This window comes from Argiope bruennichi, chromosome 9 (assembly GCF_947563725.1).
Source record: "Argiope bruennichi chromosome 9, qqArgBrue1.1, whole genome shotgun sequence".
In the NCBI taxonomy this organism is placed as follows: Eukaryota; Metazoa; Arthropoda; class Arachnida; order Araneae; family Araneidae; genus Argiope; species Argiope bruennichi.
The window spans coordinates 77,773,773-77,793,082 of NC_079159.1; the positions used below are offsets into that span (position 1 = coordinate 77,773,773).

Below are 19,310 nucleotides of genomic sequence, written 5' to 3' on the forward strand. Positions count from 1 at the left end.
TTCCTTTGCAATATTTTAAGAATAAGTAAATATCTACATTGTAAATGAAGTAATCATTAACTAATAATTAGTTAATTCTTCAAGAACTTTTATTTTCCCATAATATTATATATAGAGAGAGAGAGAAAGAGAGAGAGAGAGAGAGAGAGTATGCGAAAAAATTTCACCGAGACCACTTCCATTGGATAGAATTAATTCACGATTTTGATATTTCATTTATCCATTATTTCCAAATGATATTAACTTTTAACTTTTTTTTAAGTGAACTTTTTTTTAGTTGCTTAAGATAATATATACAATTAAAACTTTTTTAATGAATAGATCAATTATTTGAATAACTTCAGTATAATTTAGGATTTATCTAGTTTTAATTTTTCTTGCTACCATCTTTTCCCAGCGATTTCTGTTACATTTCGGCCTGAAAAATCTGTTAATCAATTTTTATTTCCTGTATTTTAAAACTACAAACTAAAAACTCCTAGTACATAAATAGAAATCACTTTAAATTAATCTGAATTGTTTTGAAATAATAAGAGCATTTTTCACACTCAGGTAGAACTATTAATAGGTTTATTTATATAATATAAGGATAAAAGAATTCGCCATTCTTTATTCAGTGAATAAATTTGGAATGAATATTTTAAAGCTTTCTTCATTTCATTTCATTGTAAACAAGCAATTTTTTTTCGTGCTACATTTTTTTCCGATACAAGACGAAGAACTTAAACCTCAGAATTATCTGTTGGGAATTAAGACTCAAAATAACATATTTTTCGTACGATTTACGAATCGATACGAAGTATTTTTCCTGGCTTTTCGAATCAACAAGAGACGACAGACGACTGTTTACTTGTTAACTAAAATCGGTTGCTATGGAGACGTAGAAGAAAAATGCTTTCACCGTCGATATCTGTATGATTTACTAGTTAATATTTCAAAATGAAGATATATACGAATCCACTTTCGTGAATTTTATTTTGAATTTAAAATAAGTAGTTAGAAGTTTAATTATTTAAATATAGCCTGCTTTTAAAAAATATAATTTTTACTTTTTTCATATTCAAAATATAAGAAGGAAAAGTAATGTGATCGTCAAAAAAAAATTCTAACTCGAGATTTTGACGAATCTCTAATTTACAGACGACCCAGATAAACAATAAATTTTAGGAAGCATGTCTATCTGTCTGTGACCATAAATCAAATTAAATCAAAAAGAACTTTTAGAAAGAAGAATGAAATTTGATTTATGGTTTTTACGCAACATTAGTAAATATCTATCAAATATTAAATGAAATTAATTCACAGGATATGTGATTGGATAGCAGTTCGATCACATGGGAATCTGACGATAGCAAAATGCAAAGAGCTAGATAGATGAAATTTGGTATACATTTTCAGAACAAAAGTGTAGATCTTAATCAGATCAATGTATACCAAATTTTAGCTCTTTGCGTTTGGTAGTTATCTTTTTTTACCTATATACTGTAACAACTCTGTTGACAAATTGTCTGTCTGTTTCTTTGCGTATATGTGCAAGTAAAAAATCAAAAAATGCAACTTTATTTCCTTTATCGCCTATGAATGCACTATAAAATAACATATGCAAAGAACATACAATATCTTATTTTCCAAAAACTAAAGCAAAAGAAAAGGAAAGTTTAATTTAAAACAATAATTTGCTCGTTTAAGGGAAAATAAATAATATTGTAATTACTTTTCAATATTTCTAAGAAAATATTTGAAATTTATTAATTAAGTGATTTTAAAAATTTAAAAGCAGCTTTAAATAAAATGATTTTATCATAAAAATTGCATTAGGATGTTCTAATTTCATAAAATATAATGTTATTAGACAAATTTCAAAAATAGAATCTCTAATTTGATTTTAATACATCTACCTTAATCACAAATGTCTGGCTTAGACTTTATAAATTGGTTCAATGCCGAAGAACTGAAATTACTTTGAAGATTCTTGGTATTTTAGCTTTTAAAGAGAATTCCAGGGACAGAGCAATTAATTATTGTATATTTCAAATTATTATTTAAAGATTATAATTGTTTGCAACTAAATTAAGCTAATTATAAAACGTCTGCAAAATGAAATGAGGTCAAGCTGGATTTTCCAAATTTAAGATAAGCCAACATGCATTAAAACTTAAGAAAAATTATTTTCTTGACTTGCAATTTGAAAATTTTCTTTATTATTATCGATGCATAGTTTTAAGCTTTTCACTTTATTAGTGTATGAAATAAATTGCTCAGAGTTTATTAATATTTAAGAATTTATTTCCTTTTTATATAACTGAACAATATTTAACTTCTCAGTTACACTACTAAATGGCAAATATTCTGCATGATTTGATTTCATTTTTTGATTTTCATTTAAAAACGTATAAAAAATTATTATTTTTATATTTAATTTTCTAATTATGTACTTCAAATAAAATATCAACGCAAAAGTTTCGATATCTGTGTTGGCTAGTTATTAGTAGTTATAATATCTGAATCACATTGAAAGTAATGAATTTATTGCAAACGATTTATATATTTTTAGAGATTTTTATTTTATCTTTCAGGAGAAAAAATGGAAAATTTTGTAATTACCTAATGGCAGCATCAGCTGACTATGAAAATTAGAATTCGATGTTTTTTCTCGGGATTTAATGTTCTTTAATTTTTTAAATGATGTCGATCATAATTTAAATTTTAATTTTGAAGTAAATTAATTATTTTTAGATTTTTAATGAAAAAATTACAAGATATGTACTACTGCCGTACGTTTATTTTTTTGAAAATTTGGAAAGTATTGTAGTATTTCTAACTTTAGCATGAATATTTACTATGCAGAATATTAGTGAGCTATTGATTCTCAAGAAATTAAAAAGTGCTTATTTTTTTTCTTTATATGTTTCGGTATGTACACAGAAAAAAATTGTTAATTTTTAAGCAAATAGAAGCATTTTTTTAAGAATAATAACGATGAGTAGGAATTTGTACAATCCTGAATCAAAGAAAAATTTATTAGGCAATATACTATGTAGCTGAAATTTTTATAAAATTCGAATGCGAATTTTTTTTAATGAATGAATTAAAAGTTTATTTTTATTGAAGTTTGTAAAATAAAAAAAAATTATTTCTATTACTTATAAAATTTTTATTAAATATTTTAAAATTTTTGCCAATATTGGATGACATTTTTTTAATTGACTTCTTAAAACAATATCTATAAAATTTTAAATTTTATTTCAATGGAGCAAAATGTATTCCCAGATTAAATATACAATACTAACATAATTTTGGAATCAATTATACATTTTACAAGAGGAAAAAAGATCGACTAGTTATAAAACAATGTAAATCGATGTGCAGTTAGATGACACTTGTAAATGAATTTGTTTTGTAATCTTATTGATTTACAAACTCCATACGTTTATTTTATTTCACGCAATGCTTTATATTGAAGCAAAATTAATCATTGTTATTCCTGCATTTACAAAACTTATTTTTCACTGACACTGACTTTATCCGTTAGTTAAAACGAAAATTCTCGTGTTGGATTGTAGTTTTTGTTGTGAATGGTGGGCTCTTTTGCAAAAATTAGGAGTGTATTAAATTTTGGCAATTTCTTAACTTTTATTTTCATAAAAAAAGAAAAAAAATAGTAATCTTATTTTCGATTGAATGTCTTCTTTATTTTTGTGTATGCAGAATATACAAAAAGGAAGTATGGTGATCTTCAGAAAAATTCGACCTCGATCTTCTGACCTCACAGATTCAGTACGAAATATTTTAGGAATTTTATCCCTTTATGATTTCTCGGAGAGATAGAGATGTATTATATTAGATCTGTATAAAAATGCTATAATTCAAAAGCGGTAAGAGCTAAAAGAAATTTAATGCTTGGTCTTTATACAATAGGTCTTTATTAAATGTCGAACGAAGTATGTCTATATGTCAAAATAAACAACTGGATCTCTTCAAAATATGGCAGATTTAAATATAAAATGCATCATATTTTGCCATATGAAAGAAGAGATCACTCTTGCTATTTCAGGTGCAGTAATTAAAATATTTAAAAGGGATTCGAACTCTAATCTGTAACATCATGTCTTCCTTTTTATGTGAACATAATAATTCAGCAAGGAGATAGATAAATGCAATTAATTATACACTTCAATCTATAGAATTGTAAAACTGTATCAAATTTGGAGCCAAATCAGTCAAAAGATGCTTGTTTCCTTATCCATGCAATAGAAACATAATAAATCAAAACCGCAGCGAGCCAGATAAATTGAATTTTCGTAAATGCATCTTGACTGTAAAATAGTGGACTTTTTTGAAATTTTAGACCTTCTTCCACCGGAAGAAGTACATAATTGGCTCTCTTCAAACTATGATACACTTAAGTATAAAATACGCCGTATTCTGCCATATGAAAAAATGAGATTACTTTCGCTGTTTCAGGCTTAATAATTAAAAAATAATTTAAAATTACTTAATAATTTAAAAGTAATTTAAAATTACTTAATAATTTAAAAGTAATTTAAAATTACTTAATAATTTAAAAGTAATTTAAAATTACTTAATAATTTAAAAGTAATTTAAATAATTTAAAAGTAATTTAAAATTACTTAATAATTTAAAAGTAATTTAAAATTACTTAATAATTTAAAAGTAATTTAAAATTACTTAATAATTTAAAAGTAATTCGAATCTCTAGTATGCAACATAGTAGCATAAACAACTTTTAATCGGTTAATCTGTCATTATATGATTTTCCAAATTTAATTTTAATTAAAGCAAAGATAGCATTCAACCACAAAATGCATTAATTGTAATCAATGAAATTAACAAATGTATTAATTAAAAATGCTTTAATTAATCGATGAAGTATACATAAAAAACTTTGAAATATATATTAAAATTAAAAAAAAGATTGCGCGAATATAAAATTGATACCTGTAGCTGGTTGTACGTGTTTAATCCAAGGAAAGATGCTTTCTTGTCTTTTTCTTATTTATTTTCGCACAAACACATATAACAACACACATGGACGATGATCACACATATATTAGGAAACACATAATATATACATTTAAAGGTAAAAATTGCCGCTAACAAAGAGCGAAAGAACCATTCCTTTTGCCGCCAACAAAAGAGCGAGCGGTGCCTGCTTGCACCAGTTTCACATCAACTCTCTGATTGAAGTGTTTACAATAAAAATGTTTAAGTGCGCTTCCCCCACATTCCAAACATACATATGGGTTAGCGCATACTGCGCCATCTATATTCAGTATTAATTTTTACTGTATGAATAAGTATGCAAAGAATAAAAATAAATAAATAATTAAATGAAAAACAAAAATTACAAACAATGAAATCACATAAACATACTCCCACCCATCAAGAAGTCATTCTTGATGCACAGGTAATATACAAAGTTTTAGACCTTTTAAAAAAGCCCTTTCAAAGTTTTTAATGTAACTACTCTTATGTCCCCATCCTTACCAAGATGTATAGCTAGAACCTTACCAAGAGGCTATGTTGCTAGGGAAACATTGTCTTCTTTAATAATTGCAATATCACCGATTTTAATGTTTGGATAACAATTTTTCCATTTTTTCTTATTTTAACGAGTTCTATATGCCATCTTTTCCAAAAAATTTAATTTCATTTTTTGGGCAATATCCCAGCCTTTTCTCAATGAAAGTGTAGATACTTCCAGTGTCTCAGAGGGACTAGTAATTACATCTCCAATTATAAAATGAGATGGTGTTAGAACATTTAAGTTATCTACATCATCATTATCTTAACTAACTAGAGGTCTTGAGTTTAATATCGCCTCTATTTGAGTTAATAGTGTATAAAGTTCTTCAAATGTTAAATTCGAATTTCCTAAAACTCGCTTTAAGTAAAATTTTACAGATTTTACGGCAGCTTTCCAGAGTCCACCAAAATGCGGTCTCACAGGAGGGATAGTATGCCATTCAATTTCCTGTTGAGAAAGAAAATACGAAACCTTTTGATCTAGATTAATTTTAGATAAATGGTTGTATAAATCTTTGAACTTCCTTTTAGCTTCTAAAAAAATTAGTTCCATTTTCCGACTGAATATGTTTAGGTGTGCTCCTTCTTGAGCAAAAACGTTTCAATGCAGCGATAAAGGAATCGGACGTGTAATCAGTTACTAATTCTAAATCTAAAACTTTCGTAGCAAACCATGCAAATACAGCAATATAACCTTTCATTGTTTTGGCTCCTCTTCCTAGGTGTTTCAGTATAGAAATTGGACCTGCATAATCAATACCACAGACAAAAAATGGTCTATTGAGAGTCACTAGTCTTTCAGGAAGATCTCCCATTTTTTTGTTTTGACATATTTCTTCTAAATCTACAACATACAACACAATTTAATACACATTTTTTAACTATTCTTTTAACATTTAATATCCAAAATGTTTGGCGTAAAATACCTATTAACAAATTACCACATGCTTGCAAATTTAAAATATGAAAATACTGTACAATTAGAATACTTAATTTATGCTGGTTAGGTAATATGATAGGATGTTTTGCATTATACTGCAAAGATGCATTTTGAAGACGCCCTCCCACTCTGAGCAACCCGTCCTTATCAATGAATGGACAAAGTGCTGATAGTGGGTCTTTCTTTGGCATTGGTTGGTTTGACTTTATACAATAAATTTCAGCCTCAAAAAATACAGTTTGAACATATGTTACAATAATATTACGAGCAAAAATTCTTTCCTTTGTAGTTATAGGTTCAATTATACCTGTAGAATTCTTATTAACCTTACCAGCTTTTCAATTATTTATAAATCCAATACAAAAACATAGTACATTAATTAACTTAGTATATGACGAATATTTTTCAATTAATTAATCTATTAAATCATTTTTCAAAATTGCAGCAAATACACATTCAGTTTTTTTTTCTTTCCTTAAGGACAATGCTATTATTTTTGAATATTGGTTGCTTTGACCAATCAGCCTTTGATGATGATAGGAAAGTAGGGTCCTCCCACCATAGGCGGCAGTCTGGCAGATCCTAAGGAGACAAACCTCTAGATCCTATATCTGCTGATTTTCCTTTGACGGCATATACCTCCATTTATTTTGAGGGATGAGGTCCTAGACCTCTGAAATCCTGTTGGCTACAAAGGGCTTCCAATTTCGAGGAAGTGAAGACAACAAGGAAATAACAACTTGAAAATCTGTCCAAGCATATAAATTAATAACATGATCATGAAAAATATTAATTAAAACAGATAATAATCGGGCTAACAGGAGAGCTCCATTTAACTTTAGACGTGGAAGGCATACAGGCTTTAGTGGAGCTACTTTACTTTTCGTTGCTGACTTTAGTACAACCATTATCAGATCGTTGAACCGCATAAATTACACAGGCATATACTGATTCCGATGCATCCGAAAAGCCATGAAGAAGAATTTCCTTTTCTGTAATTAGAAGCCATCTCGGAATAGAAATGAGACATGTTTGCTGAAATTCCTTTTTGAATTTACGCCACTTTACTGCAAAATGTTCCGGTAAGGCATTGTCCCAATCAAGTTTCAGCAACAATAACTGCTGATAAAAGATTTTTATTAATATTGTGCAAAGTGAAAGAAAACCCAAAGGATCAAATATCCTTGCTGATTGGGACAGAAAAGATCTTTTGGTATTTCATTCTAAAAGTTAGTCAATTTTAAAAACAAAGTAATCTGTAGAAGAGTCCCAAATAAGTACAAGAGTTTTAGAACAGTTTTCGGGATGAATTACCACATTGGATTCATTAATACTTAGACATTCAAATAAATTATTTAAGACATGCGGAGAATTGGAACGCCACTTTCTTAAGTGAAATCCTCGGACGTCTAGAATTTCCGACAATTTTTGGATTAGCACGATTGCTTCTTCATTAGATTTTTCTCCAGCGATCAAGTCATCCATATAAAAGGAATTTTGAATTAATTTAGATATTTCGGGATTTATAATTTGAGAATCCGAGTCTATTCGATGTAAACATCTAGTAGCTAAAAATGGAGCGGATGAAGTTCCATAAGTTACCGTAGAAAGTTTGTATTCCTTATTAGTGGAATCAGGTAAATTTCACCGCACTATTTCTTGCAAATTTTAATCTTCTGAATCAATTAAAATTTGTCTATACATTTGCTTTATATCGGAAGTGAAAGCAATTTTATTTAGTCTGAATCTGACAAGAATAGTAAGAATATCTGGTTGCCTCCCTCCAAAATTTTTCCTCCCTCCAAAACTGAATTCAACGAATGAGAGTTAGGCGGTTTGCAGGATCCATCAAAGGATTTGCAGAATCATTCTCGAAGTTTGGTTGTAATACGCCTTTCTTTTGCAGAGCATGATGAAGAAGAAAGTAATCCGGTTTAGAAGAATCAAAATCTTTATTAGGTGACATATGCCCCAATTCTTCATATTCACTCATAAAACCCTTGTATTTCATTTCAAATTCTGTGTCAAATTTAATTTTCTTTTCCATTGTTAGAAGCAGCCATTCCCTTTGTATCTCCTAACTGATTAATGTCCTTATAAATAGTCATTCTTACAACAAATCGACCCTGATCATTCATTCTGTAAGTCGATTTAAAATGATTTTCACAAAAGTCTTCTTCTTCTGACAAAAGAAACCTTTTATCCGGCAACTCTTCCATTTGCCAAAATTTTTGCGAAACAGAATCAATGTTGCAATCATTTTCGAAGGAAATCAGATGCGATTGCGTGTACGATGATGAAATAGAATCCCTTCGAATCTGACCTGCGACAACCCAACCAAATATTTTGCTTTGCGCAATTGGTTGTCCTTCAGACCCGCTAATTTTTCCATTAAGAAGGATTGAGAAAAAGCAGTCAGAGCCCAAAATTATATCACATATTGATGGCCTTGAAAAATCTTCATCTGATAGAGGGATCCCCTTCAAATAATCTAACTCTTTAATGTTAATATTCTCAACTGGGATTTGAGAAGCAACTTTATTTAAAATAAAGGCATTAACTGTGAAATATTCTTCACTAAATCTTGACCCAATTTTTAAATTAACTGAGCCACGTGTGGTTCCTGCTTGAACCCCACTTATCCCACTTAGAGGCACTCTAGTATTCTTTCTTTTTAATCCTAAAATATTTATTACATTTTCACTGACAAAAGTGGACTCCGAACCGCTATCTAGCAAAGCTCTAAATAAAAAAAGAATCGCCCTCACTATTATACAGTAAAACCTTTGCCATGGGAATGAATGATATAAATTTTGAGTTGTTTAGAGACGTACTATAACTAACGGGTCTTTGATGTGCCACTGATTTATTGCATTGCGAATTTCCCCCTTGACAGATATCGCCTTCAGAGGGGTGTTTTGTGGTTTGTTTATCATTAGGTCTGGGATCTGAAACACGTGCACTATTTCTTTTAACATCTTCATGCAAGTGTGAATTATGTTTTCCTTGACATATGATACACTTTAAATGATTATTCGAGCATTCTTTATATTTATGCGAATTCAAACATAAAAAACAAAGATAGGTTCGTTTTACAAAATTCTTTCGGACATTCAAATCCATATTTCTAAATTTAATACACTTAATGTTCGAACATTTCAAACAATTTTTTATCAGTTTTATTTCTTTGAATATTTTCACATGCAACAAAATTAGACTTAGCAGGAATTTTAGCATCAGATTCATTGTAAACCATTAATTCAAGAGATGAACATCTGGTATTAAAAAACTCCAAGAATTCTTCCCACGTAGGAAATTCTATTTCTGAAGTTTTCACGGACCAAAGTCTTCTTGTTTCAGGGTCTAATTTTTGCAATAACAAATGAATCAGCCATGGATCTCTGCTAGATGCCTCTTCTCCTAAAGATTTTAACCCTCTCAAAACCTCATCACTCGTGTCAACTATATTTCTCAAATTCTTTGAATTGGATTAAGAGATGCCTTTTTGTTCCAAAAATGTTTTAATTAATGCATGAATAATTTTCTTCTTTTTATCATACCTGTCCATTAATTTTCCCCATGCTTTTTCGTAGGAGTCATTGGACAACGGTATCGGTTTAATCAAAGAAGCGGATTCATCAGACAGCAAACCCTTTAAATATTGAAATTTTTGACTATTACTTAATGAAATTTGCGAATGAAATGTGGATACAAATAAATCCTTAAAGTTCATCCAATCCTCAAATTTACCAGAAAACATTGGTATACTAAGATTTGGTAAACAAAATTCGAATTAGATTAAACTGAAGAATTTTGTGTTTCAGCAGAAGTAGATTGAGAAATATTAAAAACATCAATTTTATTTTGAAACTTTAATTTGTAGGAAAAATATCTATTTTCGAATTCCTCGATTTCAGAATCCTCAACAGTTAATTCTGAATCCAATCTTTCGAATTCTTTCAAAAGTTCTTCTAATCTCTCCAAACGAATCACTATTTCATTCTTTGATTCTAATTCGTCTGCAGTATTTTCCAATCTAGTCAAGGAGTCCTTAACCTTGACTCTGGCGACTTTAATTTCCGTTATGTGTTCCTTATATATTTTCGGATCGTCCATGTTATAAAGAATTTATAGAACAAATCGTTTGCGAAACGAAACCGAAACTAAAGAAAAATAACGTTCGCTCGCTATTCGAGAACTTTTTATTAAACTCATCAGATGTTCTTCTCTTTAAAAACATCAAAACTAATAATCAATAATAAGAAGAAAAAAATGAAGAAACTTAACTGTTTCTCATGCTGAAATCTCGCCGGTGCTTATAATATATGTAGCTGGTTGTGTGTGTTTAATCCAAGGAAAGATGCTTTCTTGTCTTTTTCTTATTTATTTTCGCACACACACACATATAACAACACACATGGACGATGATCATACATATACATAAAGAAACACATAATATATTCTATACATTTGAAAGTAGAAATTGCCGCTAACAAAGAGCGAACGAATAATTCCTTTTGCTGCTAACACTAACAAAAGAGCGAGCGGTGCCTGCTTGAACCAGTTTTACACCAACTCTCTGGTTGAAGCGTTTACAATAAAAACGCTTAAGTGCGCTTCCCTCACATTCCAAATGGTTCCACATACAAATAGTTTAGAGCATTTTGCGCCATCTATGTTCAGTATTAATTTTTACTGTATGAATAATTATACAAAGAATAAAATATACAAATAAAATAATTAAATGAAAAACAAAAATTACAGATATGAAATCATATAAACATACCTCTGAAAAGTTACAAATGGCATGAAAAATCATCTATGAACAAATAATATTCTCTAAAATTATTACATTACATTAAAAGTAAAAATTTCTATTAATTTTTAATTGATCTGTTTGAAAATCTAATTAAAAAGTTTAAATAATCGCTTCTTAATGAACAACTACTATCCAAGAAATAATGACCTGCCAGATTTGCCATTACTCAATCGAAAAGTCGTCCCTTCAGAATGTTTTCAATGATTTTTGCATCATATGTATCGCATGTTGCAATAAACAGATGGTATATTGCAACGTTGACATTATTCGACAAAGATTATCATTTAAAAAACAATTGCTTTTTTGTTCTCTGGTAGTTGCTATTGATCGAACTCTAAAACTTTTGCGTGAGTGACTTCGGTTAGACTAATGGTTTTCGAATTACATTTTATTTATTATACAATATAGTAAAAATCGTTAAGACGATCCATGCCTAAATGCCACACGAATTTCAAGATTTATATTCTCATAGTTATTGCGACTTTACGAATGAAACTGAAAACATATGATGACATGTACATTGTGTCATTGTCTTCCTTTTCTTTTATTTCATTTGAATTATGTCTCATTTTAGTCGCATCTTTCCTTTTGTTAGAATCAGAAGAATTTTTTTGTTCTTTAGTAAATTTCTATTTTTCATGGCATTTATGCAAAATATTTCCGTCTAAAACCATTGACAAAATGGTAAAAATATTTTCCGTTTGAAACAAAGGGAGTAAAAAATGTTTCTGAACAAATAGAAATGAAAGAAATAACTGAAAAATAGTTGTTATACTTTAAAAATATTCAGCAGTCTATGAACTACTTAATTTTTTTATGTTTTGCAAGTAACTATATAACATTGTGAGATATTTTCATCAAATAAAGTAACTTATTCTGTACTTACCTTCTGAATTAGATGAAACTAACTTATTCCCAGATATGTCTTGATTTCAACCTGCTTTCAGTGTTATTTCCACACAATGATAAAAGTTTTTCTAATCTGCTTGAAATCCTTTTACTAACCAGAAGCAACATCTGCAGAAATATATTCATTCATGTGAGTTCGTTATCACGATCTGCTCCAGTCTGATGAAGATTGAGAATTTTAAACATGCATTTTTCAGGTTCCCGAGTAGATTATCCTTCCATGGAAGCATACCGTGTTTCTAAAGATATTTATGGGGAAACTGGATCAGGAGATACGAGATATGACATACTGTGCAATAAATATTAGAGGGGAAATTTAGATACATATTATTTACTTAGGTCAAAAGAGTCAAGTTAATAAATATTATGGATGGATCCTCTTGGTTTTTTTTTTTTTTTGAATTCTCGCCAAACGAGTGGCGATAACGTCGCCAATGCGGCAACCTAGACGGTTTTTATTTATTTTTAATTTATTTTATTTTTTTATGTTTATTTTATTTATTTTTTATTTTTATTTATTTATTATTTTATTTTATTATTCAACCTAGACGGATTTTTTTATTATTTTTTTATTATTATGTTTATTTTATTTTATTATTATATTTATATATTTATTATATTATTATTATTATATTTATTATTATTTCTGGCCTTCAAGTATCGTTTTTTAATTGAATATTCAATTTTCAAATATTCAATTAGTAGTTAACTTGGCGAGATTTCAAATAAGTCGCCAAGAGGTAGGCCCCTCTAGGATTTTACCAATATTATTCGTAAGAACTTGTAGTTATAAATTTGTTGTATGCATTTAGAGCGGTATCAGAAATTTCAGATATAATCATGGACAACAATTTCTGCAATGAGAAACTAATTTTTTTTCGAAGTGTGTTTTGTTAAGTATGTTTTGTTTGCCTTATCTTTTATAGTCTAGATAGTTGGAGATTTTGTCATTAAAAATTAGAATCAGAGTGCTTGAAAAGATATTTTATTTTTCAAAACATAAAATTAAGCTTTTCTATTTCAGATAAATATATTATTAATCACATGGTCTGATAGACACTTCGCCTTCATTTTGATATTTTTAAGACACTTTATAAATTTCTTTTGAAAATTATTATTATCGAAAATTCTTATAATCATTATTTACATTTCCTGTTAAAAAAATCGATCTTTTAATAAGTATGTACATATATAAATATAATTTATTCCAAAAATTTTTTTTATATATTAGCTGTGATATGACAGGTCTATTGTCGTAATACATTAAATAATAATAATTTAATTTCCTGATTTTTACCAGGTTTTTTAAATGATAAACAGATGTGAATGGCCAATTTTATTCGAAAATATATTTGCGATTGATACATTATATAGCATAAATTGATTCATGAAGAAAGAAAAATATTTTCCGTCGAGCCGGAGTCGAACCAGCGACCTATGGATAACTGCACTCAACTCTCTACAGTCCACCGCTCTGCCAACTGAGCTATCGACGGTACGTAAAAGCAGTCTTTGGGAAACTTTAACACGATGTCTTTCATATGGGAAAAAAAATGTTTTCAAGAATAAAGTTATCTAAAGAATGTTTTCTTGCCTAAGAAAAATGACGCATCTTTGCACCTGAATGAAACATCCCGATTCACTGAACACTAAGTAGTCTACGAGGATATTTATCATACACAACGACGTAAAACAAAACATTGAATAAGATAATTGAATAATAATTATATGAATTCAATAATTCGTAAATAATTTCAATTTCATAAATAATTTATTTCAATTGAATAAAATTATTGATGATAATAGAAATTTCTAAACTATCAAATATTTATCGAATTTTTAAATTCGATTCTTGGAAAAATTAAATGCAAAATGTTATTGCCTTATTCTAAATGAAATTTTTATTTAAGTAAATATTTGAACTGATTTTTTTAAGAATTATTAAACTATTTCGATGTATATAAGACTTAATGATGTTTAGCACAATACAACATCGCAATTACAGATAAAATTAAGGTTATCAATTTAAAGGTTTTTATTCCGCAATTTCAATTAGACAGTTTTTATAACTATCAAAGGAGTTTTTAAATGATGTGTCTGATAGATTTCGTTTTCTTCTGTTCACCAGCAATGCTGGGATGCAATGTTTTGACTTTGTATTAATTACTTTATTCATTATTTATCTGATTCCCATTACTTTACTTTAAAATTGACAACAGCCAAATGACACTTCTATAAGCTGATATAATCCTTCCTTTTGTGACGTACTAGCTTTGTTTGGCGAAATTTTTGTTTCTGTGTGTGTTTTAACATCTGAATTAATAAATAATTTCGAGAAGATTCGAACTTCAATTCCGAAATATCGTATTATTATAATGTTTCAGAATTGATTCATGTTTCGTTATTCAATTTTTTAAGTTTATTCTGAATTATATAGCAACGATAATGTGTACACATAAAATTATTTAATATCGCCGTGTGTATTAATCAAGTAATTGAAATATTAAAAAGTATTGTTGTAAAATATATTTAAAATGTTTTGAAAAATGTATTAACTCTTTCAAGAATGACAGTTTATTTTTTGAACCACCTATATCAAAATATTTAAGGCTTCGTGGTTTAGTTTTTAAAGTACTTAATGAAGAAAGTGTATTTTTAAACTTAAAAAAATACTTTGTCGCTAAATGGTTTAAAAATTATTAAATGTATTTATTAAAAATTGAATTATTGCATTTATATAAGTAGTTCAGGAAATCGATCATGCTTGAAAGAATCGAGTTAGAGGGGGAAAAAACTCAATGGGAACAAAATTTCTATAAATAAAAAGCTTATTTTTTTTAAAAAAATTATTAAATAGTGCAGAAACATTATTCAAAAATATTCTTTCGAATTAGTGAGGAGAGACTTTAAAATTCTGACAAATTTTCGATTAGAATTTTGAAAACACTTTCTTAGTTAGCACTTATTATCCAGGAAATAACTTCGTACCAAATATAGCAGCTGTAGGCACAACACTCTGCTCTGTAGTATTTAGGACTATTTTTTTCATCATGAATAGCATAAAGGTTACTGATCTTAAGAGTCAAGGGAAGAGGCGTTTGAAAACAACCTCCCTAGCTTTCTGTAAATCTGCATGGCAAATTATCGCCTCCTCACTCTTCTTTTCAAATCTGGAGTGAATTAAAAAATAAAAAAGACACGAAATTGTGAAAAAGAATAACATAGATAAAATGTCTTCAGTATATTTTTATAATTTTTAAAAACCAATCAGGACTTTTTTTATAGTTTCACTTTTTATATAATCAGTCCATACGAAATTTTCACTTTTTGTTTTGACACTTTGCCGTCCGTATGTGACGTAAAAAATTCTTCGCTTGGCGCCGGCAGCCCTAATTAAGCTTATTTCGCTTGTCGCCAGGAGTTTTTGATGTTATCGAGAGATTATAAATTGTCGACTTAATAAACTGTATACTCTGCGTCCGACACCACTGTGGTGACGTCGGCCATTAAGCGATATTTTACGTACGACACCGTTCTTGTGTTGCCGGACGCTAAGTGTTAATGATGTGACAATAAATTTGAAATAAAAAATGATGTGGGGAGTTAAGCTAATCGGAACCCAAGATAAGGCTAGGAAAATAGATTTTATGCATTAATTTCTCTCTGATATGGTTGAAACCACTTTTTTAAAGACTCAAATAACTGTGAACTAAGAAAAAAAAACAATTTCAATAAATTCTAAATGTTTTAAGGCTCTTGTAACAAAACCAGATTTCGCGCCCTGTCTGCTTCACGTTGGTTTCACCCCTGAACTGTGTCAAGAATGGATTGCTATCTGAGGCGGGAACCAATTGGTAGAAATCTATCCATTCAGTTTAAAGCTGGCTGCCTGACTGGCTCTATGTCGCAGCTGGTAGACAGTGTGCTATCAATTAAGAATATTACCAAGAAAAATGTTATATTTGAGAAGCACATTTAGTCCGCAATGTATACACCAACAAATAGCTTCAAGGAACTGTTTTCTATTATTAGTACAAAATTTTCGATACAATTAATACGACATTCATAATATTGAACAATATCTTGAAAATATATACTTTGTGTTAATATATCAAAAAGAGATATATTTTACAAAAATGAATTTTCCGTCGAGCCGGAGTCGAACCAGCGACCTATGGATTTCTGCATTTTGCTTGCTACAGTCCACCGCTCTGCCAACTGAGCTATCGACGGCACGCAGAGCGATGTCTTGGAAAGTTTTACGACGATATCTTCTTCTGCAATAGATTAAATGAGGCAGTTGATTAATCTTTTCTTGTTTACAGAAGATATAGTTTTTTTAAATGTGTATGAATTATTTCGCTTCACAGAATATTAAGTCACCTAAGATTACATCTACAAACGAAAAGGAAACATGCCTTGAATAAATTAGCATGATAATGAAAACTTCTGAATAATTAGATCTTAATCTTTTCAAAGCTTTCAATTTAACTTATTTATATATATATATATATATATATATATATATATATATATATATATATATATATATAGAACTAATGATGCTGGATATGATTATACATCATTGACAGAAAAGAACTTAGTTTTCAATAATTGATTTTTGTTTTTAATCGCAAAATATCTTAGAAACTTAAAATGGTATGTCATTGTGATTTCACTTTCAGGGGTTTATTTGAAATATTAATTTAATTTTACATCTATACATTTATGATTATTTTTCTTTTATGTCAGAAGCAGCAAAATTCAGCAATCATATGTTGACAAAAATGAAGCATTTTAATCTAGAGGTTTGCTTAGTTCGCATGAAGCAATTTGGTAGTTATTCCGATAGTGATTTTTTGAAAAATTGAAATCTGGTGTTCGTGTTAGTATTTGAAAACATTTTAAACATTTTTATTTTTTAGTCATTGCTTGTCTTATTTAAATTAAGTCATTAATGAGTTTAAATCGGTTTGAAACAATCAAATGACTATCAGATAACACATGCGTCAATATTTAGATTTTTTTTTTTTTTTTTTTCATCTCAAAATCGTTTAAACTTCAAAATTTTATCACAAGGCCAGATTTTTTTTTTTTTTTTTTTTTTTTTTTTGCGAAAATTTGGTTTAAACTGGTTTGGAATGATAACGTGATTACTGCATTGCGCAATCGCCAACTTTTAAAAAAGCTATGTTTTTTTTTCCGTTTTTTTCCCATTTTATAATTGTTTAAGCTCCAAAACATATTTTGCCAGCTAGAAAAATTGAAAATTAAAAAAAAAATTATATATATAAATTTCGATACTTTCTGTTGCAGTTTCGCGTTCATTCCCATTTTCTTCTCTGTGCTTCTGCGGACGATGACTTTTTACGACCCTGCCAGACAGGAAATTTGCGTATGTGGTGGACATTAGCGTCAAGTTGTAACTTTTAGTTGGCGATAAGTCGCCAAATGAGACAACCTTCTTTCTCATTTTCAAATAAGCCTAAAAACGAAAAATGAATGCCTCAAAAGCCGTAAATCACCAATTTTCCGCCCGTGCATTTTTTGGCTTCAAGAACCTTAACCTTACACCAAAGCAACGTCATGTTCTCAAATGACAAAAAAAAAAAAAAAAAAAAAAAACCACACACACACACACACACACAAAACAACAACAAAAAAACCTGGCGTTTAGCGCCAATATATATATATATATATATATATATATATATATATATATATATATATATATATATGGCAACGATTTCTGGTAAATTGACGAGTAAATATCATAGAGGATTATTTATTAGTAGATCAATACATCACAATCAGCAATGGCTAACATAAACGAAAATTTTTTTATGTGATAATGTTGAGAAACTAAGCGAGATTTATAATGCTACTTAGATAGGGACTTATATAAATAAATGGATAATTTTGTGTCTGTTCTGGAACATCTGTCATTGTTTTTTGAATTCTTGTTCTTACACATTTAAATTAAATTCCTTTCCATTCTTATTTTCAATTAAATTGGAATTGCTTCTCCATTCTTTTTCAACTACCTCATTACTCCGGGCGTTGCATTGCATTAAGACATCACCTTATCAGATTATAATTTTTAAAAAAACAATGCAATTTTGATATAAAATATTGTTACATTGGAGTTGTATACAGAAAAGAATGTTTTTAAATATATGAATGTAAGATTTGAAATGACAAATATATTACGTATAATACATTTCATAAGATATAAATGACTTCGTCTTTTTTTATATGCTTTTATTTAAATTCACTTTCTTTATTTTTGCAAAGACAAAATTTTTTACTCAATTTTCTATTTAAATTTTTTGATATGCTAATTGTGAAAGTCTGTACACATATATAATAGTATCCATTTTAATATTTTCAGAAATTAATTATTAGATAATTCATTCAATTTCATTCAATTTTGATTCCCTACGAATTTGGCCTCCTGAAAGTTAATATAGTAAAATTAATTTCAAGATATAAGCTAATAATAATGAATTATGAAGATACTGATAAAAATTAAAAATTGAAAACAATTTAAATATAGTAAATTTATTCTTTCTATGTTCTCTACCTCCCCTCCGAGTCTGTATCGTGAATTTGGAATCACCACGTATTATCATATTTTTTAAGTAATAGAAATTGAGATAATGGCATTCATTCTGGAATGTTATTGTTATACTCCTCAACGTATTTTAAATTTTTCTCCGTAAAATTATGCTTTAATTTATGTCGCTTAAAGGTGTTTTTCTTTTTTTCTCCGAATTTACTGAATTTTCAGTTTATTGGATTAGTACAAGGGTTGTTCAAATGAAAAGGTGCAAAAAGTTTTAGGCTTAGCAGAGGCTCTTATAAAGAGCGCTGTCCTATTGACGTGGCAGAATGATTCCTCAAGCTAGAAGAACCATTAACTCCAATGTGTACTGTGAGACATTCCGAAGACTAAGCAGGTCCATCAAGAACAAAAGACTGGGGCTACTCACGGAGGGTGTGGTTCTGTTCCATGATAACGCGTGTCCATACGTCTCCAGGGTCACATGCACAGAACTCACTAAGTTCAAGTGGAAGCAACTCGACCATCGTCGA

At 28.9% G+C, this 19,310-nt stretch overlaps 2 protein-coding genes and 2 non-coding genes across 8 annotated transcripts in view; 1 reads left to right on the top strand and 3 right to left on the bottom strand.

The window, feature by feature from the left end:
• Positions 1-5,121, bottom strand: part of LOC129983574 (uncharacterized) — a 62,233-nt gene extending 57,112 nt beyond the window's left edge. The window contains exon 1 of the mRNA XM_056093102.1: positions 4,960-5,121. The gene's annotated coding sequence lies outside the window, so the exon portion shown is untranslated. The remainder of the gene's footprint in view (positions 1-4,959) is intronic.
• The window catches only part of LOC129983575 (uncharacterized), a 146,092-nt gene that overhangs the window by 73,415 nt on the left and 53,367 nt on the right, over positions 1-19,310 (top strand). The window lies entirely within an intron of this gene.
• Positions 13,623-13,711, bottom strand: Trnay-gua (transfer RNA tyrosine (anticodon GUA)). Its single transcript is given in 2 exon segments — positions 13,623-13,658; positions 13,675-13,711. It is a non-coding gene; the product is annotated as a tRNA-Tyr (tRNA).
• On the bottom strand, positions 16,360-16,448 carry Trnay-gua (transfer RNA tyrosine (anticodon GUA)). Its single transcript is given in 2 exon segments — positions 16,360-16,395; positions 16,412-16,448. It is a non-coding gene; the product is annotated as a tRNA-Tyr (tRNA).